This window comes from Podarcis filfolensis (assembly GCF_964270895.1).
Source record: "Podarcis filfolensis genome assembly, chromosome: 14".
Taxonomy (NCBI): Eukaryota; Metazoa; Chordata; class Lepidosauria; order Squamata; family Lacertidae; genus Podarcis; species Podarcis filfolensis.
This window is the reverse complement of record NC_139616.1, coordinates 48107332-48119065: the sequence shown is the minus strand read 5'-3', so window position 1 is coordinate 48119065 and position 11734 is coordinate 48107332. Positions and strand designations below refer to the sequence as shown.

Sequence of the window (11734 nt, the reverse complement as noted above, 5' to 3'; positions counted from 1 at the left end):
AGCAGGTTTCTTTCTCTGCTGCCAGTCAGTGCTGGTAATTACTGAGCAAGATGGAATAATGGTCTGACTTGGTACAAAACAGCTCCCTTTGTTCCTAAACTGTTTGCCCTCTCACACAGCCCTGGAACTGGCTGGGCAGGGGTGGGGTTGGGGAGCCAAAGAAGCCGATTTGTGGTAGGCTCAGAATGGACAGAATAAAGCACTTCTTTACATATATATATGGCATTTACATACACTTCTTTACATATATATATATGGCATTTCTGAAATTAAAGCTGCATCCTCTTCAAACTTATCTCACAGGAATACTACTGCAAACAGACACAGTTCAAAGAACTTCTTGTCCTGTTATTCACTCACTAAACAAGCCCACTCTTTCTCCTGTAGAAATTATTCTAAATTGCAGTATCTGTAAATCTAAGGCTTTTCGGTGGTTAAAAAGAATTAATACTATATGTTTAAACCACATTTAAAACACATGGCTTTCTCCCAAGGAATCCTGGGAACTATAGTTCCACACAGAATTACAGTTCCCAACATTCCCAGGAGTCTGGGGTGTAAGTCATATGCATTCAATGTGCATTGGATGAGCTTTAAATATACCATGTGGAGTGGCCCCTTGTCAGCTCACAGCTCCAACCAGACCCCCTTCTTGCCCAACATTGTTCACACAGATCAGCTGTGTGCCTTGCCACCTAAGTCAGCCAGTATGCTATACTAGCAAGAGCGTTGCCTTAAAACTTGATAGGTAAAGGGTAAAGGTACCCCTGACCATTAGGTCCAGTCGTGGACGACTCTGGGGTTGCGGTGCTCATCTTGCTTTATTGGCCGAGGGAGCCGGCATACAGCTTCCGGGTCATGTAGCCAGCATGACTAAGCCGCTTCTGGCAAACCAGAGCAGTGCATGGAAATGCCGTTTACCTTTCCGCTGGAGCGGTACCTATTTATCTACTTGCACTTTGACGTGCTTTGAAACTGCTAGGTTGGCAGGATCTGGGACCAAACAATGGGAGCTCACCCCGTCACGGGGATTCGAACCGCCGACCTTCTGATCGGCAAGTCCTAACCCACAGCGCCACCCGCGTCCCCAAGAAAACTTGATAGACCAGGGTTCAAATCCCCACTCGGCCATTAAGCTCCCTGGCTGACCTTCTGCCTATCACAGTCTACCTCGCAGGGTTGTTGTGCGAGGATAAAATGGTGGCGGAAGGAGAGTTATGTGTGCCACTTCGATCAACTTGGAGGCATGGTAAAAAAAGAAGAAAACAACAAATAAGCAACAATTGTCTCCTCCTGCCTTCGCCCCGGACTTGACTCATCCAGGAAATGTGGAGAGAATCGCCACCCCCGTCTTGGCCGGGCTCTCCGTTCCGTGCGCACCTGCGCCAGGTGCGGCTGGGAAGGGAAGCAGGCGGCGCCGCGGAAGGAGCGCCCAGGTGCCGGGCGACGTTTGGGGGCCATCTCCAGGGAGACGCGCAAACAGCAAAGGCCGGCGAGGCTGGGACTGAGCAGGAGGGAGGAGGAGGAGAAGGAGGAGTCTCTGGGGAAAGGAAGCCAGGTGGAGGTACGGCCGAGGGAGGGCTCTCCGGGGCCGGATGGGACGAGAAGAGGAAGCAGCCGCGCTGGGAAAGCGCCGCGCTTCCTGGAGCTGCGCCTCCGCCCGTGCGCTCCTGTTGCGCGCCGGACGCAGGTGAGTAAGGGGGCGCGCGGCCGGGAGGAGGAGGAGGAGGAAGAGAGCTTCCTGGCCCAGGGGGGCAGGTGGGGCGAGAGCGGCCCTAGAGAGAGAGATCTCAGCCGATCTGGGCAAAAAAGAAGAAGCAGGCAGGTCGCCAAACGAGGCTGCCCTTCTTTAACCCAAATTTGAAAACGCGCTGCGCTCCTTGGAGACGTTTGGGAAGTTCCATGGGAAACGGGAAGTTTTCTTTTGATTGTTGACGTTTCTGTAGCAGAGCCAGCTGGGGGCGTTGGTTTACTTTTGGGGATTCAGTTATAGCCCACCTGTTTCTCCAAGCGGCGTCCGTGGTTCTCTCCTCATTTAATCCTCACGACAGCCCTGTGAAGTAGACCGGGTGTCTGTGGCAGGTCCGAGGGTCACCCACTGAGCTCACGGCCAAGTGTGTACATTTGAACCCTGGGCTTCCAGGCCGTATTAGTCGGGGACACTAATCGGTAAAAACACCGTGGTTCTCATGCTATATTCCTCCTCTCTCTCTCTTTCTCTCCCTCTCTCTCTGAAAACCAACAGTGTGTAAGGCCAGTCTCCCCATCTGCATGGATTTCTATGCCACATGACCCCCCTTAAGTCTCCCCAGCCCTACTTTCTACTCAAGCTGGCTTTCCGATCTAATTTCTCATAGCCTATAGATCTCAGTGGAGGCTGGCCCATTCAGAAGAAGGAGGCATTGCCCCACCAGCCTCAACTCGCCACCTCTTGTCTCCTTCAGGCAATCGCACAAGCTGTCAACCTGCTCCTCCTCCATCTCAACATTACCCTTACAGAGGAGGAGGATGGGGATAAAATTAGAATTAGTTGGCTCTCTAGTGCCACCTACTGCAGGACCGCCTTGCCTCCCCCACCCCAGGCCTATGGGGCTCCAGCTGTCACTGGTCCCATATTTTCCACAAGCAACTAGCTTTATGAGGATGCAGCCGCTGAAAGTTTGTTTGTGTTGACATGTGCGCTTTCAATCCTATAAATGCTTGCTGTTTTTAGAGTTCTTGGAGAACTTTGGGAGTGTGGCTTTTGTTTTTAGAATAGAAATAGTATACCAACAGCACTACTTTTATTTTATTTTTTAAATGCAACGTGCAACAGAACTCGAGTATCACAAGGTGAAATAATTTCTTTATATATAAAGTTTCTGTAGCATTTGTTCTGGATGTTAAATACATTGTTTACCTTTATTATTAAGTTGGTTGGGTTTGCCTGCAAGGAAAAAGCGGGGCATATATTTGTTTTTTAAAAACACAGCAGTGCAAAACTCTTGTTTTGAGAGCTACGTTAGACACCATAAGAATATGAAGAACGTATGAAGAGCCTTCTGGGTCTGGCCAATGGCCCACTTGGTCCAGTATCCTGTTCTCACAGTGGCCAACCAGGTGTCCCTGTGGGAAACACTCAATCAGGACTCGAACCCAAGACCCCTCTTCCCTCCTGTGGCTTCCAGAAACTGGTATTCAGAAGCATTGCTGCCTCTGACTGTGGAGACAGGACAGACCCATCCTGACTAGCAACCACTGAGAGCCTTATCCTCCATGAATCTGTCTGCTCCTCTTTTAAAGTCATCCATCTTGGCAGCCATCACTGTCTCCTGAGGAAGTGAGTTCCATAGTTTATGCAGTACATGAGGAAGTAAACCACCTGAGTTTAAAAACCAAAGTCTGGCACCTGAAGCCCAATCCAACTCAGAAGTAAATCCTCCTGCCCCCCCCCCCCAGCAGCTCTCTGAGGCTTAAAGGTAAAGGGACCCCTGACCATTAGGTCCAGTCGTGACCGACTCTGGGGTTGCAGTGCTCATCTCGCTTTATTGGCCGAGGGAGCCGGCGTACAGCTTCTGGGTCATGTGGCCAGCATGACTAAGCCACTTCTGGCAAACCAGAGCAGCGCATGGAAACGCCGTTTACCTTCCCGCAGGAGCGGTACCTATTTATCTACTTGCACTTTGACGTGCTTTCGAACTGCTAGGTGGACAGGAGCAGGGACTGAGCAACAGGAGCTCACCCCGTCGCAGGGATTCAAACTGCCAACCTTCTGATCGGCAAGTCCTAGGCTCTGTGGTTTAACCCACAGCGCCACCTGCATCCCAATAGGCTTACTCGTAGGTAAATGTAGTCCTAAATTATGAAGTCCGCCCTCAGTCGTGTTAAATTGAATTCCAGCATTCTGTATGAAGAAATATTTTAGGTTCTGCAGGCACCTTTCATTCGGGGGGAAGCAATGTATTGTATAAATACATTGTCTTGTATAAAGCTGTGCGAACATAAGGGTTTAAGCACGGAAAGAGGTAATTAATTTATGTTAAATGATATTTAGGTCCCAGTCCTGATATCTTTCACTGAAGAAAGAAGGGCAGCTCATTAAACACCCTTTAATATGCTAGCCATCTGCTTGTAGTTGATTAATTCACAGATTGAACATGAAGAATATGTTATCTTGATGCAGGTGCCACTTTGAGGCTCTCTAATAAAATTAAGGGTTTTTGGAATAAAATTAAGCAGGTGAATTAATTTATCCCCTCGAGAAGTGTTTCAGCATTGTCTGAATTGAGTGGCGTATATAAGATGTTTTGAAAAATCCGTGTAAGGGCTTTGGGGGGCTTAATCTAAAGAAAATTGTGTATGCCTTAGGCTGTGCATTCAAGATGTACTTAACTGAAAAGCCAGCCCCATGGGAACCAGCGGCATTTGCTTCTGAGTAAACACGTTTTGAGGCTTGATTCCAGTCTCCTTGGTTTCAGTGGCGCTTGGTTCTAAAGATATGTTTGTGTACCACAATCCTTATTGGGTTTACCCAATAGAAAGGCACACTGATTTCAGCTGCTTTGGTTTGAAGATGGCATCATGATGTTCCAAAATGTGGCTTTAAATGAGACTTGGAGGAGAGTGCACTTAAACTTTCTGAAGCCTAAGTTATACTCTTGGAGTTGGCATAGACCAGCGGGACTGTGCTCTGTGTCTTTCAACCTGAGCCTTTAATCACCCCACCCAACCCCCCCAAAAAAAGAATGTTTTAAAAAACTTTTCTTACAGGGATCCCTGGCTTGCTGTGAAGTGCACTGCTAAGGAGATCCCAGCTACCTTCTGCTCTGAATTTGCTCGGAAAAAACCCTACATTTGCCTCTGTTTGTATAAATTGACCGGTGCAAATCTGCGATAAGGGGCTGTGCTCCAGGTTTTTAAGAGCCCGGAAACATTGGCTTGCCTTCAAGTCCAGGGACAAGAGCTGAGCGATTTCCTTAGCGTCAGCTGAAGGTACAAAGCTGCCTGCTGTCAAGACAGACCATTGCTCTGTTGGGCTCAGTATACTCTGCTCTGGCTGGCAGCAGCTCTCCTGGATTTCGGGCATACAGAAATGTCTTCCCTGCTGCCTTGGACCTGAACCTTTCAGCTGGCAGTTCCAGGGACTAAGAGCAGATCCACAGCATGTATTTAAAGCATTTAATAATAATAATACAGTCATACCTTATGTTACGTCCACTTCATGTTACGTTCTTTCAGGTTACGTCCTGCGGTGACGCAGACGCACAAAATGATGTCAAGCGCATGTGCAGAAGCAGTGAATTGTAACCCGCGCGTGCATACCCACTGCGGGTTGCGTTCTTTTCATGTTGCGAACGGGCCTCCAGAACGGATCCCGTTCACAACCAGAGGTACCACTGTAATATAATAATAATAATAATTTATTTATACCCTGCCCATCTGGCTGGGTTTCCACAGCCACTCTGGGCAGCTTCCAACAAAAGATTAAAAATACATTAAAACTTCCGTCATTAAAAACTTCCCTAAACAGGGCTGCCTTCAGATGTCGTCTAAATGTCAGATGGTTGTTTATTCCTTTGACATCTGATGGGAGGACATTCCACAGAGCAGGTGCCACCACCGAGAAGGCCCTCTGCCTGGTTCCCTGTAACTTCACTTCTCGCAGTGAGGGAACCACCAGAAGGTCCTCGGCGCTGGACCTCAGTGTCCGGGCAGAATAATGGTGGTGGAGACGCTCCTTCAGGTATACTGGACTGAGACCATTTAGGGCTTTCAAGGTCAGCACCAGCACTTTGAATTGTGCTCGGAAACGTACTGGGAGCCAATGTAGGTCTTTCAGGACCGGTGTTATATGGTCTTGGCGGCCGCTCTCAGTCATTGTTGTTGTTGGGTTCTTAAACCTGGGAAGGTAGTCATCTAGGAGAAGGAAAACTCTGATCCTAAACCTGTGCTGCCTTGCAGGACATAATCAGGAGAAGAAAAGACTAGGGAGTAAACTCTACCCAAATCTGGAGCGGTATCCCTAAGACTGTTGGATGGCACCTTGTACTCCTCCTTCTGGCAACTCCTGCAGCCCAGCTGGTGCCAAATGTCTTGCTCTGCTTTCCTTTGGACCCCATCAGTGAGGCTGAGAGAGGGTCTTGTTGTCTGGGCAGCCCAGGACCTCCAGACACACTGCCCAGGCTTGCGCCCCAGGGAGCTCACTTTAGTTCTGCAAACGCAGCAGTTTGACTTCACCCCTGGAGGCGCACTCCATTGTCTTTTGAGACAGACAGATGCCCACAACATTACTATTACTGCTTATTAACCCGCCCTTCACCCTAAGGCCCCAGGGCGGTGTGCAATTAAAACACAGCATGAATATTGAAACACAATAGTACACAATGCTGAGAAACAGATTAAACAACTTAAAATTGCAAAAATAATGCAGGTCTTTTAAAAAAATACACCTCAAGTGTCAAAATCCTATGGCATGCAAACCCCGGTCCGCTACTATTGCAACAACTCTGCTGGTTATCTAGGCCAGGGTGGATAACCTCTGACCCTCCAGGCGCTACAGAACTGTAAGTCCCACCAGCCCCAGCCTGCATAGCCAGGGCTGATGGGAGTTGTAGTTCAGCTGCACCCAGTGGGCTGCAGGTTGACCAGCACTGATCTAGGCCCCCATCTGGCAAGTGGGAGCAGTTTTTCCCCTGCTGAAAGTGTTGGCCGGGTGATTTTGAAAGCCTGTGATGAGATGATTCTGTGCCTCGCAAGCCATCTTGTTCCTTGGAAGCGACTATTTAAAAATAATAACTGGGTGCCTTGTTCTGCATTAATCAGAGGTTGAAGGGCCTGTGCATCTGGCCCTGCCCGCTGTTCCTCTCGTGACTGCATAAGCATTTTAACTCAAACACTCTTGGTGCCCTTCCGCTGGTCAGTGCTGGCTGTGGAAGCTCTTGCTGCATGTACTGGGAGAAGGTGCAAGATCCCTTTGCGTTTATGGACTCGGATGAAAGCACTCAGAAGCCCTGGCGGTGGGAGGGCAGGAGCTCTAGAGAACCGGCTGGAAGATTGGCAAGAACCCCCTGGACCTGCCCTGCTCATAGCCTGTTCCTGTCTGATATAGCTCAGAAAGGTTGAGATTCAGTTGACATTCCTGCATTACAGGGAGTGATAGCTCAGTGATGGCACATCATTTCTCACTCGCTGGATCATCACCTTGTCGCCATGAGTGGGCTCTCCAAAAATTTTACACATCGCTTGGGAAGACAGGTGAACTCATGCCAGTGTACTGAAAGAAGCAAAGATCACCAGTGTGGAAGCACTGATTCTTCAACATCAACTTCGTTGGACTGGTCATGTTGTGTGGATGCCTGATTATCGTCTTCCAAAGCAACTACTCTATTCCGAACTTAAAAATGGAAAGCATAATGTTGGTGGTCAACAAAAGAGGTTTAAAGACTCTCTCAAGGCAAATCTTTTAAAAGGTAGTATAAACACAGACAACTGGGAAACACTGGCCTGCGAGCGCTCCAGTTGGAGAACAACCTTTACCAATGATGTCATGGACTTTGAAGACACTCAAACTCAGGACACAAGGGAGAAGTGTGCTAAGAGGAAGACATGCTTGGCAAATCCTCACCATGATCAGCTCACGCCCGGAAACCTATGTCCCCTCTGTGGAAGGATGTGTGGATCCAGAATTGGCCTCCACAGTTGCTTATGGACTCACTGTTAAGACTGTGTTTATGGAAGACAATCTTACTCGACTAGGAGTGATCGCAGAAGAAGAAGAAGAAGAAGAAGAAGAAGAAGAAGAAGAAGAAGAAGAAGAAGAAGAAGAAGACATCATTTCCATGGGGCCAAAGGTGTAGTTCGTTGTGTCACTGATGGTGTGTCCTATGGAACACAACAGGCGCAAGAGCAGAAAATGCTTTTTGGTGGGTCACTGTCATACAATGGTCTTTATCACTGTGCTGCCACCAACAAGACGTATCAGGTTATTCCTGCAATGTACCAGGTCTATAGAAGGACGGGGAGGTGGCTTGCCAGTTAATCAGGTGCAGAGTTCTTCAGGTCTTTACCAGCATTTGAAATTCACCAGGCACATTTTGCAGCTGGCAATCGGCCAGTTGAGACCAAGTGAAGTTGCCCCGGGGGAACCTGATGTCTCCACCTGGAGGTGCATGCCTGGAGATTCTTAGATCTTGACTATTTCCACACACTAGCAGCACATCCTGTAGAATTCTACCCATCATATTTTATCTGCACAATCGGAGTGAATTTCAGAAACCAGAAAGCCAGGTTGAAAGATACACCTTTCGAGCACTCTGGCTGCAAAGTGGCAAGTGGGCATTCCATTTTGGTGACTGTAACCCTGGTTTTAGGAACCATTTGACACTTAGCTTACATATCTGAGTTTCTAACGCCGGCCTTTACATACAGTCGTGCCTTGGATCCCAAACACCTTGCAAGTCGAACATTTTGACTCCCGAATGCCGCAAACCCGGAAGTGAGTGTTCCGGTTTGTGAACGTTCTTTGGGACCCAAACGTCTGATGTGGCTTCTGCAGCTTCCGATTGGCTGCTGGAGCTTCCTGCAGCCAATCAGAAGCCACGCCTTGGTTTCCGAACATTTTGGAAGTCGAACGGACTTCCGGAACGGATTCCATTTGACTTCTGAGATGCCACTGTACAGTGGTACATCTGGATGCGAACGGGATCCGTTCTGGAGCCCCGTTCGCATCCTGAAGAGAACACAACCCACATCTGCACGTTTGCACGTGCGCTGGTTGCGATTCACTGCTTCTGCGCATGCATGTGAAGTCATTTTGAGCGTCTGCGCATGCGTGAGCAGCAAAACCTGGAAGTAACGCATTCCATTACAGTGGTGCCTCGGGTTAAGTACTTAATTCGTTCTGGAGGCCCGTTCTTAACCTGAAACTGTTCTTAACCTGAAGCACTACTTTAGCTAATGGGGCCTCCTGCTGCTGCCGCACCACCGGAGCACTATTTCTGTTCTCATCCTGAAGCAAAGTTCTTAACCCGAGGTACTATTTCTGGGTTAGCGGAGTCTATAACCTGAAGCATATGTAACCCGAGGGACCACTGTACTTCCGGGTCACCATGGAGTGCAACCTGAAAACACTCAACTTGAAGCAACTTTAACCTGAGATATGACTGTATCAGAAAGCCACCAAATGCAGGGCTCTATCTTTTCAAATAGGACTATTTAAATAAAAAAATAATTTACGCTAGTACAGTCATACCTCATTTTACATCTGCTTCATGTTACGTTCTTTCCGGTTACATCCCGCGGCGACCCGGAAGTACCGGAAAGGGTTACTTCCAGGTTTTGCCGCTCGTGCATGCGCAGAAGCGCAAAATGATGTCACGCGCATGCGCAGAAGCGGTGAGTCGCAACCTGCGCATGCGCAGACGCGCCACTGCGGGTTGCGTTCTTTTCATGTTGCGAACGGGCCTCCGGAACGGATCCTGTTCTCAACCAGAGGTACCACTGTATACCTGGGAAGTCTCCCATGTTGTGGCCTCACGTTGATAAGGCCAAGCAAAGTCAGAGGGAATGATTAACCAGGTTCCTGCTCAGGATTGGGATCTAAAATGTATACGAAGCTTATCACACTCTTACTAGAAATCAAACAGAGGTTTAGGGTGTGGTTCCACAGCTTTGCTTATTTACTAGAGTTCTAGGAAGCAGTGGGTGAAAGGCTTGTTTCTGAACTACAATGTCGCTGGGTAAGATTCACGGGAATCCAGGCAAAACGCTCTCTTGTTTTTAACAGCATGTTTTCTCCGGCTCTGTGTGTTTGCAACGAAACAGGTTTTTCGGAAGGCAGGTTTTTCAACTGGTGGCTCCCCTGTGATGAAAGGTTGCAGCATTTGGGATTTTTTTAGTTTAGAGGGGAAAGCGTGGCATGATAGAAAAGCGTCTGAAATTATATGTGGCGGGTAGAACGTGGATGGGGTTTTCTCCCTTCCTTAACACTAAAACTCACAGACATGCAATGAAGCTGAAGGTTGGCAGATTGCTGACAAGACAGAAGTACTGTTTTGGGGGGACAGGGGGCGGACAGGTGTGGAGGACTCCTTGGTCCTGAATGGGGTAACTGTGCCCCTGAAGGAGCAGGTGCGCAGCCTGGGAGTCATTTTGGACTCACAGCTGTCCATGGGGGAGCAGGTCAGTTCTGTATCCAGGGCAGCTGTTTATCAGCTCCATCTGCTACGCAGGCTGAGACCCTACCTGCCCGCTGACTGTCTCGCCAGAGTGGTGCATGCTCTTGTTATCTCCTGCTTGGACTACTGCAATGTGCTCTACGTGGGGCTACCTTTGAAGGTGACCTGGAAACTACAACTAATCCAGAATGCGGCAGCTAGACTGGTGACTGGGGGCGGCCGCCGAGACCACATAAAACAAGTCTTGAAAGACCTACACTGGCTCCCAGTACGTTTCCGAGCACAATTCAAAGTGTTGGTGCTGACCTTGAAAGCCCTAAATGGCTTCAGCCCAGTATACCTGAAGGAGCGTCTCCACCCCCATCATTCTGCCCGGACGCTGAGGTCCAGCGCCGAGGGCCTTCTGGCGGTTCCCTCATTGCGAGAAGCAAAGCTACAGGGAACCAGGCAGAGGGCCTTCTCTGTAGTGGCGCCCGCCCTGTGAAACGCCCTCCCATCAGATGTCAAAGCGATAAACAACTACCTGACATTCAGAAGACATCTTAAGGCAGCCCTGTTCAGGGAAGTTTTTAATGTGTGACATTTTAGTGTATTTTTGGTCTCTGTGGAAGCTGCCCAGAGTGGCTGGGGAAACCCAGCCAGATGGGCGGGGTACAAATAAATTATTATTATTATTATTATTATTATTATTATTATTATTCAGGACAGATAAAAGAAAGGACTTTTTCACACAGGGCCTTGTTAAACTGTGGAACTCACTTGTGCAGGAGACAGCTGCAGCTGCCAACCTAGAAGGTTAAAAAAATTAGGAGGAGATGGAGATCAATGGCTGCTAGTCACAATGGCTATATTCTATATATCCACTGCAGTCTTGGGCCTGTTTACTCTGAAGTAAGCCCCATTGTGTTCAGTTGGTGCCTACTCCTAGGAAAGTGTGCCAAAGAATCAAGCCCAAAGCTTCCCATCCACCTCCTTGGCATGTTTCTGAGCATCTGTTACTTCCCCTCAGCGGAGAAATTTTGTTTTTCAGCTTCAGGGACTGTGACGGTACATATTTATACCATCACAGGTCAGCGTGTTCCCAAAAGATTGCACTTGTTGATGTTCTGAAACCTGATGTGAGATGTTGCAAAATGTAAGTCTCGAGATGAAATGTGCTTGATAAAGGACATCTGGCTCACAGCTCCTCTTCCAAGCTAGTTTCGGCCTCTGCAAAATGTTAGGAGGATGTGGCAGTCCAGTCTGAGATTCCTTGCAATTGAGCCTTCGGCTTCATTAAAAACTTGAGCGGAACCTCAGCAGCAAAGGACTTATGAATGTCGCTGATCAAATGCTTAGAGGGCTGGATCTGAATGAGATAAAGACTGGTGTGTGACGGGGGGTAATTGGTATGGTTCAGTGGTAGAGAACAGGGTGGATAAAAATCAATGATTTTAATAATAATAATAATAATAATAATAATAATAATAATCGGATTTTAAAATTTAAATCCGATTTTATTTATTTAAATCCAATTTTTAAAAATTTAAATCGGATTTTTAAAATAAAATGCTGAGCTGGATGGACAAATGGTCTGGCAC

The 11734-nt window shown here is 48.1% G+C and overlaps 1 protein-coding gene across 1 annotated transcript in view; it reads left to right on the top strand.

The window, feature by feature from the left end:
• The first annotated feature begins 1559 nt into the window (after window positions 1-1559).
• Window positions 1560-11734, top strand: part of TMEM184A (transmembrane protein 184A) — a 34407-nt gene continuing 24232 nt past the window's right edge. The window contains exon 1 of the mRNA XM_083585806.1: window positions 1560-1690. The gene's annotated coding sequence lies outside the window, so the exon portion shown is untranslated. The remainder of the gene's footprint in view (window positions 1691-11734) is intronic.